General features: G+C 37.9%; 1 long non-coding RNA gene across 1 annotated transcript in view; it reads right to left on the bottom strand.

The window, feature by feature from the left end:
• Nucleotides 1-16,132, bottom strand: part of LOC111098196 — a 73,339-nt gene that overhangs the window by 12,521 nt on the left and 44,686 nt on the right. The window contains exon 4 of the long non-coding RNA XR_005367504.1: nt 15,746-15,840. This is a non-coding gene — a long non-coding RNA (uncharacterized LOC111098196). The remainder of the gene's footprint in view (nt 1-15,745; nt 15,841-16,132) is intronic.

The raw sequence follows: 16,132 nt of genomic DNA, 5'->3' as shown, positions 1-16,132 counted from the left end.
TTGGGAAATAATTGCCTCGATGAAATAAAAGTTGAACAGAAGGAAATAAATAAATGTTACGAAACCATAATTAACATACTCTAAAATGAAATCAGATTTAAAAAATAATTTTAAAATAAATTGAAAGTCATCATCTTCTATTTAAAAACAATCAGTGCAAAAATAAAAAATAAATAATAAATAAAAACAATCAGGGCTGCAAAATACTCCTATTGCAGAGTTCTGCATTGACAAGTCTGTGAACGACCATTCACGTAGGTTACAAGGGTAACGGTGCCCTCCAAAACTGGCAACAACCAGGTGGCCCCAAACACAGTCCTTATCCCCAACATCTTATATTTAATATTAGAATGATGAAAGACCACTTGGGAACAGATGGGAATCGTCAACTGACATTAAAAATACTCGACAGGTATACTTTTGTAGGTGCAAAATTTAATATATTTAACAAGTCATATAATTTTATTTGTTAAAGAGTCAAAGTATAACAAGACCTTTGAATCGTCTGATTTGGAATTTTAGGAATGTACTTTCCATTTCAGTGATAACCAGAATACATTGTTTAAAGCTAGAAACACGATATGAGTTTTCCTTTAAGCAGTGATAAGATGCTTGCTCTCTATATAAAACAATCCACCTCTATTGATTTTTTTGCCTTAATATTCTCCAAATCCAATTTCCAAACCCACTAAAGCACAACTTTCATATTATAAGGTATGCAGAACTTCACTAGGTCTAAGGTATTTTTTTCTCCTTCTATTTCAACACACACACACACACACACACGTACACGCATACACGCACGACATAGACACAGATTACCATTCTTATCATTTATCGTCCCCAGAATTTTCAATATATAAAAACTCCACTGACCGCCACCCTAAGTGATTTAAGCACCTTTATTAGAAATCGTGAGTATTTAAGAAAATTATCGTAGCAATCCATAAGGGAAACAAAGCCGTCAGTGGATAGATATCATTCCAGCATGGCACCACGGAAAAAGAAGATGGGTTAGCTTGTTTTGTCTTGAGAAGTTAAAAGGGTAAGTTAATTTATGCTGACAAAGAAAAATCAATAGTACATTGTGCACAAAAGAAGAATCAATCATCATTTCTATAGCCTCTATATTCATTATGACGTGAATTTATTGAGGAAAACGTTGCATTCAAATATGAATTGAGTTTGCCTCAAAAGTCACTAAGCTCATCAAAGGCATAATCAAGGCCCCCGCTCTCAGAATCTTCCATTGACCCCAACATTATCATAGCAACCTGCACACAATGAAGAGTGTGTAAGAATATCCGGCTGGCTTCAACAGCGTTTTGAGAATCATAAATCTTATTCTTCACATGCCACAGTAATAGACATTTCCTTCTGGTGTACCGTCGCACATTAATTTTAATTTTACCAAGGGTTCTCTCAAAATCGCTGAAGCATACCAGGCCCTTAAACTTATGTTAGCTCCTTGCAAAGAAATGGGGGCAGGGTTGGGGTGGGGTAAGGGACGTCTGTGCCCACTCTCCCTTTCTGTTTTGTTTCTGTTTTTGTTTTGCAGCCATCCTTTCCCTGAAATCATCTCCGGCCTCTGTGGTAGCACTTACTAGTCAGCAGCGTTTCGCTTTCTTAAATGTGGATTTTTAAGGATTTTCCTTCATAATCCAACTGACATGTTAATAAGTAAATAAATGGAAGTGGCATAGTGTGAGGATACAACTCCTGAAGGGATCAAAGTCTTTCAAAGATTAAATACACTCAGAATAAAGCGTGTTGAAGAAAAAGGATGTATACTGTACATGCTTTTTATATCTTTTGTGTAACGTTTATTTCCTGGGTCATACAGGAAAGTGGAGCCATCAGAGAGTCCAGGGAAGGTCCACCGTCTCTTGGCTTCAACTGAAGGCATAGTTCCTTGGTCCCAGAAAGTTCTCCTTTGGCTTTATGGAGGTGATATCCATTTGAACATTGACTGGGTGCATAGGAAGCTTCTATGGGCTTTGCCTTCCTTAGTAGAACTGTGGTAACAAACCGGGCTAACCGGCCACCCCCCGCAGTGACAATGTCTTTTGGAGGCCGTCTTCCAGGTTAAGGTGACTTAGGACTTCTCTGCCAACTCACCGTCACCTCGAAGGGCCTTCTGGCTCCTGACACCAAGGGCTCACGTCTACACCAGCCTGCTTACCCCGAGATAACCTGAGGGACTGTCACCTTTGGAGAACTGTGGCTGTGTTGCCACGTGAGAAACCGTCTTCACCGCAGGATGAGACTCCTCACCCAAAGTGGTTTCCTAAGAAAGGCCAAGCAGCTTCCAAGGGATTGTAGAGCGAGGCCTCAGGTAAGGGGAGGACGGGCTGAGTTCCTGGGTGGGCGCACCTGCGCACCCACACGCAGCCACCCACCGCTACAGAACAGAGAAAATGCTTTTAATTAAAAGGGAGGACTAGGAAGCGGGAATCCCAGCATAGGTGATGAGGACCACATGAACCCCACGTAGGAATGAAGAGCCAAAAAAAAAATTAAAAAATAAATAAATAAATAAATAAATAAATAAATAAATAAATAGGAATGAAGAGCCAGGCTGGACCCAGGCGTCCCCTCAGCTGGAGTGCTGGACATCGGCCCGCAGGAAGAGCCGGGGACCCCACACAGGTGACCAGCTAACAATTGCAGTCTGCATTCTGGTGCCCAGAAGATAATAAGAATTCTTCTCTGCATGTGCCTCTTCCTATGTGACTCCTACCGCAAGGACAAGCTTGCCATTCTGGGACGGGAAGTCCTGTCCAACTCTACCCACACTGTGCTGGGCCTCCTATGGCCCCCTGGCCCCCCTGCTCGTTGGGGTTCCAGTGTCCCTTCTGGCCCAGTGTCCTAAGAGCTCTTGCTCCAAGCCCTTTCCCAACGTAGCTTAGAACTTGGATTCCTAGGGGCGCCTGGGCGGCTCGCTGATTGAGCGTCTGCCTTGGCTCAGGGTGTGATTCCGGGGTTTTGCAATCAAGCCCCCATCGGGCTCCCCGCAGGGAGCCTGCTTCTCCCTCTGCCTGTGTCTCTGCCTCTCTCTGTATCTCTCATGAATAAATAAAATCTTAAAAGAAAAAAAACAACAAAACTTGGAATCCTTCCATCACCCCAGATCATTTGTGATAGCTTTCCCAGTGAAATGAGAGAAGAATCTTTGAAATCAAGGAAGTGACTTGCTAAACATACTACTTAAGGAACATTATTTCACATTATCGGGGGTCAGTAATCATCATAAAAGAGGATTGTTATAAGAATTAATGTAATACTATATGTAAACCACTCACCTTACTGAAATTATTCAATATTTGGTAGTTCTTATAATTAATCTTACTGTATACGGCCAAGTTAATTAATATATCCAAGAGCTATGACTGTATCAAAATCTCCTCAGGGAGAGTTCTACAGTTTTTCATTTCAGAAGCCTTCAGAGGTTATTTTGAAGGGCAGCAAGGGTTAGAAACTTCTGTTTTTAGATACGACGCTATACTTGTTTACCTGTGACTTGACTGAGCTGAAAAATTAAACACAGAACAGTACGTAGTTTTGCAGATGTGACACTTCTGAGGTCAAAATATTCTACGGATGTTAATGTAGTCTATTTTGTGGATAAATAAGAGGATGTTACTGTTTTTCCTTATGAAGTGTGTTTTTTTTTAATTAAGTCTCTATAATTCTAGGTTGTCCTATTGACTATTTTTTTTTTTTTTTGCCAGAATTCAGACTTTGACTTGTTTTCCCCTATTGTATCAGCTGTTGTGAATTCCTAGAAGTGGTCGGGAGCTAAATCATGACTCTTGAATGTATTGCTTGGCTCTTTCATTCAGCGAGTAAATGGACAAATTTGATAAGCACACACCATTTATTTCTTCCTCAAAATTGCTAATGATCATGTTTTGATCAGAATAGGGAGTAGAGCACATAGAAGGAGACCCGGTATCTTCTTACTTCCCCCAACACCCCACAGGCCGGAACACACCCAAAACATTCTTTTTCAGAATTTAAATATAATTCATTTGCAGAAGCGAATGGAAAAGTCCAAATACACGTTTGCTCAATTATGGTCGTAAACTCTTGAAAAGGTTGGCAAAGGCTGTTATTCTGCAAGCGGCGTTAATCAGACGTTGATAGTCCAGAGAACTATATCCTGGCTCAAAAACATTTAAAAATGCAAGTGATAATATATTCTGGTATGAGCAATTCAAATTAGGAGACTAGAACAAGTTCCTTGCTCTTCGGGGTCACTGGGAATGCTACTACCGGGAAGGGAAACAGACAGAAAAAACTTAAATTCATGGAATTTGAGACTTGTAAATCACCTTGGGCTAGAGACCAATTGCATCATTTTGCAGATGAGAGGACTGAAGCAGTGACTTACTACAGACTGCATATCTAAATAGTGGCAGAGATAATACTAGAATCCAGTCTTTTGACTCTTAGTCAATATTTTTTTCACTCTACTAGGTGATCAAACAAATCTTAATGGCTCTATGACACTAAGCAAATCAGTGATAAATTTAACTCTATAACCAAGTATTCATTTGCTAACATTTGACAGTGTCCTAAAGTATACCTATGTTCACTTGTAATCCAACTTTATTTAAATTCCTATCTGAGACACACCCAAGATCACAGTAGAAAATCCCGTATGTTATTACATTTTCAAATTGTGCCACAAGAAGCTATGATGAGGATAAGAATAATCCTTTTAGGCCTTCACACGAATAAAATGTAAATACCTGCCTTCCTGACTTGCTCTATAAGCAGATGCAATTTAGAGAGTGTTTTTTGAAAAGCCTCTTTTCCCGAAGATTAACAAATACCTCGGCGTGAGAACACATGTACGGTATAGCGTTGAAGTATAAATCAATTATTTTCGACCTAACAGTAGCCAGAAGCTGTACTGCTAATTAACAAGCTGAACTCCAGAATCCCTTTGCTATTGCTCATTAAAGAGTTCATCACAAATGTTACAAAATCTCAGGATAAGCAAACTCTAGAGCATTGCTATTTAGAGAAGGAGGAAGATGTCCATCTGGTTGGGGTTATTAGAAATTCAAGAATGGAAGAAACGAAGAAAATGTTCCTGGGGAGGCGCATTGTCACATGCACTCACAGAAGGGCTGCACTGACATTTAGCAGAGGGAGATCTCGGTGCCATAAAATAAACCAGGGCCCTGGGCTCGTGGTCACTTGGGCACGGCAGCTGACCCCCCCCCCCCCCCACGTAACCCGGTGCTCTCCCTGGGCCGCAGCTTCATGGCTCAGCCCAGGCGAGGGTTTTACCCACAGGCAGGGCCACCTGAAGTCCACGGCCTTCTCCTGGCGCCTCGAGCACGTTCCCAGGATGTTCAACCTCGGCTATGAGCCTCCAGCATGGCAGAGGGGAGCGTGCAGCCGTTTTGCTCTAAACAGAGAGCTGCATGGACGGCAAGCAAATAAGCCAAATAAACTCACAATCCGTAAAGGTTAAGGCATTAGACTTGCCTCGGTATTAGCCCGAGGGTCTCCATGGGGTTGAGTCTGTTCGTAGCCGAGAGGAAGGTTAGAGCTCCTCTCCCAGCCGAGCAGGTGGGCACAGGTGCGGGCAGGTCTTCCGAGGAAAGAGCTCGCGTCGACACTTGATGCAGGTGGAGGGCCTGCCTGACACAGGGGAGCGCACGCCCCAGGTGGGCCTGGAGAGGAGAGGGCCCCACAGGGCCACAGGGCGGTGGGCAGGGAGGGCCCAGGGCTGGGGGACGGCTCACTGGCCTGTTCCCGCTGTGCAGGTGCCCTTCCTCGGAGCTTCGCTCACGGCTCTAACTCACCAGCGACCAAAGCCAGGCCTCTCTCTGCTACTCTTTCACTCACACTTGTTTCTGTTGACCCACCTGCATCGCTCACCATTCCTCCCACTGACCTGAATTCCACCCCTCATTCAAGGTTGAGTTCACCCCTCCCAAAACTTGCTCTCAACACTCTTGCCCGTACTGCTCTCCCCACTCAAGCCGTAAGACCTAATCCCAATACATCACCCACTGGGCACTTGCATTGTTATTGATATATTTAAGGAGGGGGGTCGTTCCTTTTCAAACAGGCATACACCCCGGGACATCAGAAGCCGTGTTCCACAGTGTCCTTCTTCACTCCAGAGTGGTTATATTTTACAAGGGAAGAAAACCTCCCTTATTGTATGAATTCAGTAAACTTCGTGAGTTGACCTAGGAACCACTTTTGCAATGGTTCCTTTTCACCTCTGTTGGAACCATTCTTTCAGATAAACCTATCCTCAGCTCCAAATAATCCCATGTAAAGGAATTTAGGGAACACTTAGGAGTAGTATGTATTTCCTCAATACATGAAAACAGGCTTAAAAACCTAAAAATCACATACTGTCTTATTTTAGAAGTTGAAATTAAACAGCAAGCTAAGCTTTCATTATTTATTCCAGCTCTACTTTGCAAATTTAGAGTTAGCATTCTGACCAGGAATTCTAAAAAATGCATTCCTATTAATTCCTTGAGCAAAGCAACTCCAGATTATTCCAAGACACATGGTAAGTGTGCCCTTGACTCATATAGAAAAACCTCTGGGACATATCGATGCGTCCTAGCTTTTCATTCAAATGGAAAATGAACACTATGGAGATATCATAATAATTTTAAAATATCCAGCTAAGTGCAGGAACTTTAATTATGACTTTTGGCAACATTTATTGTCTCCCTATCTATTTTCCACCAGAACAAAAAAAATATTTTTCTCTGTCTAGCATATTAATGACATCCCAATTTTGTTATTTTAAGCCATATGCAATGCTGAGCGAGCTACCCGTTGTCACCCTCATTTAAATATTGTTTTAGCCACTTCAAATACACATGTCACTCAACAAAAACAAAAATTATCAAAATTAAGTACTGCAGTGGCTTGCACAGTGCTGCTGTGGTGAGGCGCGTTTGCTGCAATTATCCACACAAAGCAGCAGGGAGGATTATGGATTGGTTAAGTGCATTCCCACGTCTACTCGGCAATCTAATACTACATCTTACCATTGAGCAAAGGAAGTTTTTAATACATTACCCACATTCAATCTAAAGTGCCTCACAGAGAAACTGTATAAAACTTCGCAATTACCCTAAACACGGATGCAGCACTATTAGATGTTGAGTATATTTAAATGTGAATCTGTTATGTCTGTCTTAATCAGGGATTGTTACAATAAACATGTCTAAATCACTACAGTTTAGAGAGATATAATTGATCCTAATTTTTGTAATGCCATGAACACTATCTAATAGAAAGTGAGCAAATCCTATCCTTTATCTGGAAGGCCTCCAATGTTCTGTAAATATTATGGAAAATGTTAAATGGCTCTTCATTAAAAGGAGGGTCTCTATGCTTCTCATTTGTCCTTTCGCAGAAAAAGAGTAAGTTTGAAACTTTCCTAAATGATATTTTAGGCAGAATGATCATTTTAATTTCCTCCAAAATTGAAGACGCTGTTTCCAACAATCCTGTAGGTTAAAAAACAGCAACAACAACAAAACAAACAAACAAAAAGTCAACGTCTACCCTCAATATCTCTGCTCCTCTGCACTCATTCACTCCATGCCCTGCTCCAACCTGGCTGCCCTATTATTACCACCAGATTTTTCTCAAGGGACCAACTCCATAAGCTCCATATTGACACGCGGATGGGCTCTCTCTTATGTTGAGACTAGAAAATTCAGCGATACTCAACGCAGTTAACAACTCTCTTTTTGTTAAAGGCCTCCTCTTTTGGAATGTTCCTGGGTTTTTTTTATTATCCACTAGCCAATTCCTTTTAGTGTCCCATGCTGAACATTCTTCCTCAACCACACTTTTACATCTATGTGTTCCTCAGAATTCAATTTCTGGCTTTGCTCTCCTATCCTCCACCTGTCACTATAATAAAATTTCCACGACTCTATCTTAGTTACTATTATGTACCCCATCCTTACAATAATATCTACTCCATAAAAGATGCCCAGTAGATATGTGACATGATTAGATTAATCCATCCACATGGGTTTAAAAATCATTATTCTAGTGGTCTCCTAATATGCATTTCAAGGTCTCATTTCTCTATGAGCTGCAAGTTTGCAAATGCCTATTTTGACCTGACCTATCCCTTAAGTGTCATGGACTTTTAAACTTAACAAATATAAAACATGAATTATCCCCAATCTTCTCCTATTTGAGAAATGATCATCTATCCTGTTGCTAGGTCTAGAAATTATGTATCATCTTAGGAATCTTTCATTAGATCAGTCACATGTCTAATATATTACAAGATCCGATCAATTAGACCTATAAAATATAATATGCATTTATCTACTGGCTGCCATTGTTATTCTTATTACCCTAACCCTGACTATCAGCATCTTTCATATAGACCATTGCATAGTCTTCTAACCTGTCAATGCAAAGAACAGGTGAGAAGGAGCCAATTTAAGCTGATAGGACTGAAAGTCTAAAAGCGATTCTGGGATGAAACACAATTCCTAAAAGCAAAAAATAGAAACTCAACTTTGATTACTAACCCTAATCCCCCTACTTCTTGGACCCAAATCATTGCCATTGGGTTGTCATCTGCAACACAGGAACCTACAGGATGGTAGATTACTATCAGTAGACCACTGAGGAAAAAGTAAAAAGAATTTAAAGCAACAACTTATACCCATGCAAGGTGGCATTTATCTGTCAGGTAATTGCATATACACAAAGATGTAAAGAATATATGACTCACAGGCCCCTTTTGAGAAAAATATTTAAAAAAATGCTACTTCTTGGACAATAATCATTCAGAATGGAATTCTCAAAATAGGGGGAAAAATAGAAGGAAAAGAAATACTAGTGATCAATAAACATGGATGAGATAAATAAATATGGACATGATTCACAATCTGTGTATGATTAAAAAATACTAAATAAAGATTCTGAAAATAGGGGAGATAAATTACAGGAAAAATCTAATAATAACCTAGAACAAAGACTATAAAGTATTTCAGCAAAATCTATTGAAAAAGGCAAGCAGAACAAGGAGAAGTGAATGCATTCTGGGAATTGATAGAAAGAAGTAGTTAAAAAAGAGATCTACTGGTAGGGGAAAAGGGCATTGTTTAATATACTGGCAAACTGTGTGTTTCATTATGAGCCCTAAGAAAAAGAATATAATCAGAAATAAGATGCAAAAGTACAATAAAACTTACAAAATGACAAGAGGGATGAAAAAAATTAATAATAATTTGATCAATCCACCAAAAGTTGGTTAAAGGAAAAATAAATGAGAAGAAAATAAATAATAAATGTCTTTAAAATTATTGGAAAAGAAACAATTTTATTAACTACATAAAATATGAACAAAAATTTCTGATTAAAAGCCAAGTACATTCATATTAGCATAAAAAACATATCATAGCTCTGTGCTATTTATAAGTAACATACTTTAAACAAAGTAAGAAAAGGGCATTACAAAAAGTGGCTGAAGGAATAAAAATTTAATCAAACAAAAAAGGACCAACAACACTAATAATAGAAAAGGAGGATGTAAAATGTAGAGTTTTGCAGGATCCAGAATAAAGAGGGAAATTATATTCATAATACATATATCTATACACACACATAGAGGCATGAAGTATGATAGAGCACAAACAGTTCTATAAAATATAAGTAGTTCAGGGTCACTGGTGGCATGTGGGGTGATCAAAAGTCATGACATAAATGTTGACGACAAATGTATATACCTCTTTTAACCTTCCTTAGGTTGATAGGATTCAGCCCTATAAATTACTACGTAGGAGATCAGAGCCCTACTAGCAAAAATATTAGCTTATGTTTTAAATGGCCACATATTGTCAGAGGTGAAAACCTAACAAAAAGACCATTCTGAGATTCTTTACTATGTCGCAGTGTAGCTTTCTTAAGATTATAGGCTCAAACCCTGTTCTTTTTTTGACATAGCACGTTAACGTGAGATAAAATATTAACTAATTTACACTCTAATGTACCTCTGGGGTGGAAGAAACTTAGTATATTTCAAATAGCTAAAAAATTGCTAAATATAGAATACTGGAGATTATCATAATGCAAAGATTTCCAGGAATGTTAGCTCAGTCATGTTAAACATATTGTAGATTTTATATCTCTTGTTTAAGTACCACTTAATGTCCATATTGACAAGTTATGATAGAAATGGTTGTAGAAATTTGAGAAATGAAGATGCTTGAATTTTAAAACATAGATTGCATACATATATTAATAAACTTCCTGTTTTTAAGGAAAACTGGTAATATTTTGAAGAATTAAAGAGAGCTAAGAATAGTAACATTAAAAGGGATTCTCATTCTTATTAAGTCACCAAGATTTATAATTTTTCTAACCATAGTTTAAGCCAAAAATTCATAAACAGATGCGAGGAAGATTTACTTTCCTCTGTAGGCATTGATCTCCAAATCAAAATGTGTTGTTATATGACATGCTTACTTTCCTCAATACCACCTGTTTCTTAGAGACTAGACTTTTAAATTCCCATTACAATTAATTTGGCCTACATCTATTAATTCAAGCTAAAACGTATTAGTTTTTCTATTGTTAAGTATCGGAACTTTTCCCGCCCTGGCATCTCTGTTGGTGTTGTTTCCTTCAAGATCTTGTAGTTGCATGCTATGGCTTTTTCCATTAACTTTAAAAACAAAAACAAAACAAAAAACTTTAATAAAGAGCATACCGCAAAACAGTGTGGGTACATATATAAATAAATCAAGAGACATTTTTTCTCCTCTTCTTTTTCATCATTGACTCCCTCTGATACATATCATGGGAGAATTCTTTCTCCACATAAAAATAAAATGAAATAGTGAAAAAAATTTACAAGCTAATTGTTATAAAATGATGACATGTAGATTCTGAGAGGAAAAAACTTTTCTTAGAGTTACTAAGGTCTTTTCAAATATGTCTGTATTGTTACAAATCATAAATGATAAGTATAGAGCATATGAAAATTTAAAAAGACAGAAATAAAATTGTTAATTAATCCAACTACACAGAGATAACCACTATGAATATTTTGTCATATATAACTAATTGTTTATTCACTTGTGAAAATAGAAGAAGAAGGGAAATAATGGAGAAGAAGAAACTCAAACTTTTTTAAATATAGTATATTATGAGCTACTCATAACAAACATGTTGATTGCGCAACATCAGACCTTAAGACCAATTTCATAACATGTTTAACAATCTTAAAAAAAAAAACAAAAAAAAACAAAAAAAAAAAAACAAAAAAACAATCTTTTACTACATTGTTTTTTTTAAATCTTATTGTAAATAATGCTGTAGTGAATATATAAGCCATTAGAAATATTTCAATTATTTCATCAGTATATAAGTTAGAAGTAAAATTGCTGGTCAGTTTTTTGAAAGATTGATTAGTTTTCATTCTTCATAGCCTAATTTCTATATTTTCAATACTCTTTACCAATGTCTGTGTGTTAAAAATCTTTGCAATTTGACAGATGAAAAGTGTCTCATAATACTGAACTAAGCCTTAAATTTGTCACAAATATCTCTTTTTTTAAGATTTTTATTTATTTATTTAAGAGAGACAAAGAGAGAGAGCAAGCAAGAGTGGAAGGAGAGGTAGAGGGAGAGGGAGAAGCCGACTTCCTGCGGAGCAGGGAGCCTGACACGGGGCTCATCCGATCCCAGGACCTTGAGATCGTGACCTAAACCAAAGGTAGATACTTAATCGACTGAGCCACTTAGGCACCCCTTGTCACAAATACCTTAAGAGAGGAAGTAAATCATCTTCCACTCACTAAAAAGGAGAATGCTAATAAAAGGCACTCTAAACAGAAAAAAAGTAAAACTCTATACACAGAAGACTTGATCCTATATATAAACTTTCCAAAATCCACAAAAAAATACTCTAGGTAATAATCAAATTCAGCAATGTTGCAGGGTAAAAGGTAAACACAAAAGCATCAGTTGTGTTTCTCTACACCAGCAATGAACAATCCACAAAAGAACTTTTTTTTAGAATCCCATTTACAGTGACATCCAGAAGAATACAATACCCAGGGATAAATTTAACCAAGGAAGTGAAAGTCTTCTACACTTAAAACTATAAACCATTTCTGGAAGGAAGTAAAGAATGCTTAAGTAAGTGGAAAAGACACCCCACTTGCATGGACTAGAAGATGTAATAGTGTTAAAATAACAAACATTCTACAGATTCAATACAATCCTTATCAAAACTCCAACAACTGTTTTATAGAAATGGAAACACTGATCCTCAAATTGTATCCAAACAATCTTTAAAAAGAAGAAAAAAATATTGGATTTTTCTGTCAGCTCAGGCTGTCATAGCAAAATGCCATAGACTTAGTGGCTTAAACAAGAGAAGTCTATTTTCTTGTAATTCTGGAGACTAGGGTCTGACAACAGGGTGCCAATATGGTCGGGTTCGGGGGAGAGTTCTCGTCCTGGCTTGAAGACGGCTTTCTTTTCTCTGTGTCCTCACGTGGCATACAGATAGAGGAACAAGGAAAGGGAAAGAGAGGGAGGGGAGGAAGAGAGGAGAGACAGAAAGAGTAAGCTTTCTGGTGTCTGTTTTCACAAAGGCACTAATCCCATCATGAGCTCCCCATCCTCATGACCTCATCTAAACCTACTACCTCTCAAAGGCTCCAACTCCAAACGCCATCACATTGGAGGTTAGAAATTCAAGGTACAAACTTTGGAAGGACATGATTTGGTCTACAACATCAGAGAATACACACTTTTCAATTTCAAAACTTACTATGAAGCTACAGTAATCAAAACGATGTGGTGCCAGCATAAAGAGAGACACATAGACCAACGGAATAGAACTGAATTCAGAAATAAGCCCATACATCTGCAGCCAGTTGATTTTTTGATAATAGAGCCAAGATTGTTCAATGGAGAAAGGACAACCTTTTCAACAAATAGAGGGGCACAAGATGAAAAAAGAGTGAAGTTGGGCTCATATCATGTGCAAAAAGTTAACTTAAAATGGATAAATGACTTAAATACAAGAGATAAAAACATAAAACTTGGAAAAAACATGAGAGCACATCTTCTGGATCTTTGGTTGGCCAGTAAATTCTTAGGAATGACACCAAAAATATGAGTAACAAAATCATAAATAGGTACATTGGACTTACCAAAATTAAAAACTTTTTTTCATCAAAGGACATTATCAAAAAGGTGAAAGACAACCCACAAAATGAGCAGATACTTTGCACGTCATACATTGGTAAGTGTCTAGTATTCAGAATACATAAAGAACGACTTCAACGCAACAACAGAAGCACAAATAATTGAAAAATGGATATAGAACTTGAATGGATATTTCTCCAGAGAAAATATACAAATGGCCCATAAGCACATTAAAAGATGCTTAACATCATTATTTGTCAGGAAAATACAAATCAGAACCACAATGAGATACCATTTTATGCCCACTGCGATAACTATATAAACTTCTTTTTAAAACAGCAAATAATAGTGTTGGTGAGGAAATGGAGAAATTGGAGCCTTCAAAATTGCCAAGTGGGAATCTAAAATGGTCTGTCCACTTTGGAAAACAGTTTGAGGGTTCCTCAAATACTTAAAAATAGAATTACCATATAATCCATTAATTATATTGCTAGATATTGTTGATGTAAATAAAGAGGAAAATTGAGGCAAGCTCAAAGAAATGAATTTATTCAGAATAGCAGAGAGATTGCGATTCAGGATATACAAACTGTAGCAAGCCATAGGCAAGTCCACCGAGGATGGGGTAGGTTGTATTTATGGGCAGAAAATGTAAAGAAAGCGGACTCAGTTAGAATCAAAAATGAATGAAGGCCAGCCGTGAAAACTGCCCACGCAGACAAAATCAGTCCAGTTGCACAAAAAGCTCAATTCAGCTCATTTTGTGAGACCAACAGCCTGGGTCACCTCCTGTTTACATCTCTGGCAAAACTTCCCAAGGTTGATATGAGACAACCTTGGATCAACCCCCCCCATCCAAGAGAATTCCAATACTACCCAGTATTCTCTAAATCGGGCATTTACAGGAAATCAGTCTCTTGGCCTTAAGTTTTATATTCCTGAGGATACATAAATGAGATCTTCCATTTTATATCTTCCGGTCCTATTTTAGATTAAAATTCTTTCACATTTCCCCCTCCTGATCAAGATCTTTCACAGAAAGCATCACTGATCAATTAGGTCATTCACGTGCTGCTTGTTAATTTTTTGCATGAGTCCCATGGAACCAAGAAGGACCATCCTCAGGCATCTTTTCCTGCCTGAGGAGGAGGGAAACAATTTCATTTGACCTCATTTGACCAGAGAATTGAAAAATGAAGCATCTCCGTATGTCCCGCTAAGGTGGATGATTCCGTTTACGTACATTTGGGTAGAAGGCATTTTAATGGAAACAAAAGAAAACGGTTAATAGTTGGAGCAAAACATAAATTCAGTTTCTGAGTTTTGGAGAGCAGCCAATTGAGAAAATTTCGAGATGCCAGGCTGAAAGCATCTTCAGGTGGGGTGAGGGCAGACCGCAGCCATCTGACAGACTTGTCCGGTTTGAGATTTCAGTGTTTCTGGGGATCCTTTGAATGGCCACACAGCAACAGGCGTGAAGATTGTCCGCACGGGAGCTGCTGTCGGGAGTTCTCTGGAGTCAGTATCAAATGGTCCAGCTATAGCTAGAATGACTTTGCACAAAGGCCAGTTTTAGTTTCACCCTGATTCCAAGTCAAAGGAGCAGGAGACAGTGGAAATGTTAATTTGGGGAGTTCTAGCTACATACTGGAGGGAATTAGAAAAATCCAGAAGCCAGTCCAGTTTATAGGAAGAAAGCGAACCAATATTAACAGCACTGACATCTGATATCCATAAGGGTGCATTATCGAAATATAATTTTTTCTTCTAATCATTCCCATTTCTATCAAAGATAACCATAGTAAGATTGATTTGTTTGCAAATTAAGTCTAGTTTCGATAAACTTAGCCTGATTATTACAAGGACAGCAAGTGATTGTCCATGTAGGTTTTTTAAAATTTATATTGCTGGAACTTTTTCATAAGGAATCTCACATTGGATTTTCAATGTCTCTTTAGGCTGGAAAGTCAAGCCAAGGACTTGTCCAGTTGGATCCTCTTACAAGGAGACCAGATTTCTATTGAATTTATGTAACTATATATTTTGTCATGAAAAGTAAGTGTACTTAATAAGAGCTTCCCAATTCTGCAGAGGTTAGGTGGGGAGTAAAAGACGAATGTTTTAACTTTTGTACAAAATATAGATTTTCTTACAAGGGAAAAGAGGGCAGCCCCAGGGGCTCAATGGTTTAGCGCAGCCTTCAGCCCAGGGCGTGACCCTGGAGACCCAGGATCGAGTCCCACATCAGGGGTCCCTGCATGGAGCCTGCTTCTCCCTCTGCCTGTGTCTCTGCCTCTCCTTCTCTCTGTATACACGCTCTCATGAATAAATAAATAAAATCTTTAAAAAGAGAGAGAGAGAAAAGGGGGTATTTAAAATGTAGAAAACAATACATTAAAGAACAAGCAATATTTTAAATGAAGCCATAAAAATTATAACTAGAATTAGCAGTTTATCCCGGCTTAGGTAATTAATTCTTGTTCTCTTTCATCTTTTGTTAGCAATTTTAAGAATTCATCAGTTTTCACATCAGAGTTTGAGAGATTCTTACCTGGCTCTGTGTTATGATCTTTAAATTATCAGAGATCTGTATTCTAGGGCTCTTGTCAGGGTCTTTTCCATGGTTTCTTTGAAGATGAAACCTATCTGTAAAGGCATCAGAATAAAACAATAATTGCCTGCAAATGTCAAAAGACCTAAAAATGGCAATGGTCAAAGGTTAGATGAGAGTTCTTTATAATGAAATGGACAAGAAATGTGGTTATTTCTGTGGGATACATTTTTAAATCATCACTGATAAGATTGTATCAGAACATATAAGAATGTTAGGAATTTTATATGATTTCTGGAATACTTACAAAATGCACTTCTATAAATACAACATAAAGAAGGTCTAGTTTTATTTTTATTTGATACTGTTCTCCATGAATGGGTATTT

This window comes from Canis lupus, chromosome 12 (genome assembly GCF_011100685.1).
Source record: "Canis lupus familiaris isolate Mischka breed German Shepherd chromosome 12, alternate assembly UU_Cfam_GSD_1.0, whole genome shotgun sequence".
NCBI lineage: Eukaryota > Metazoa > Chordata > Mammalia > Carnivora > Canidae > Canis > Canis lupus.
This window is presented reverse-complemented; position numbering and strand designations above follow the sequence as displayed.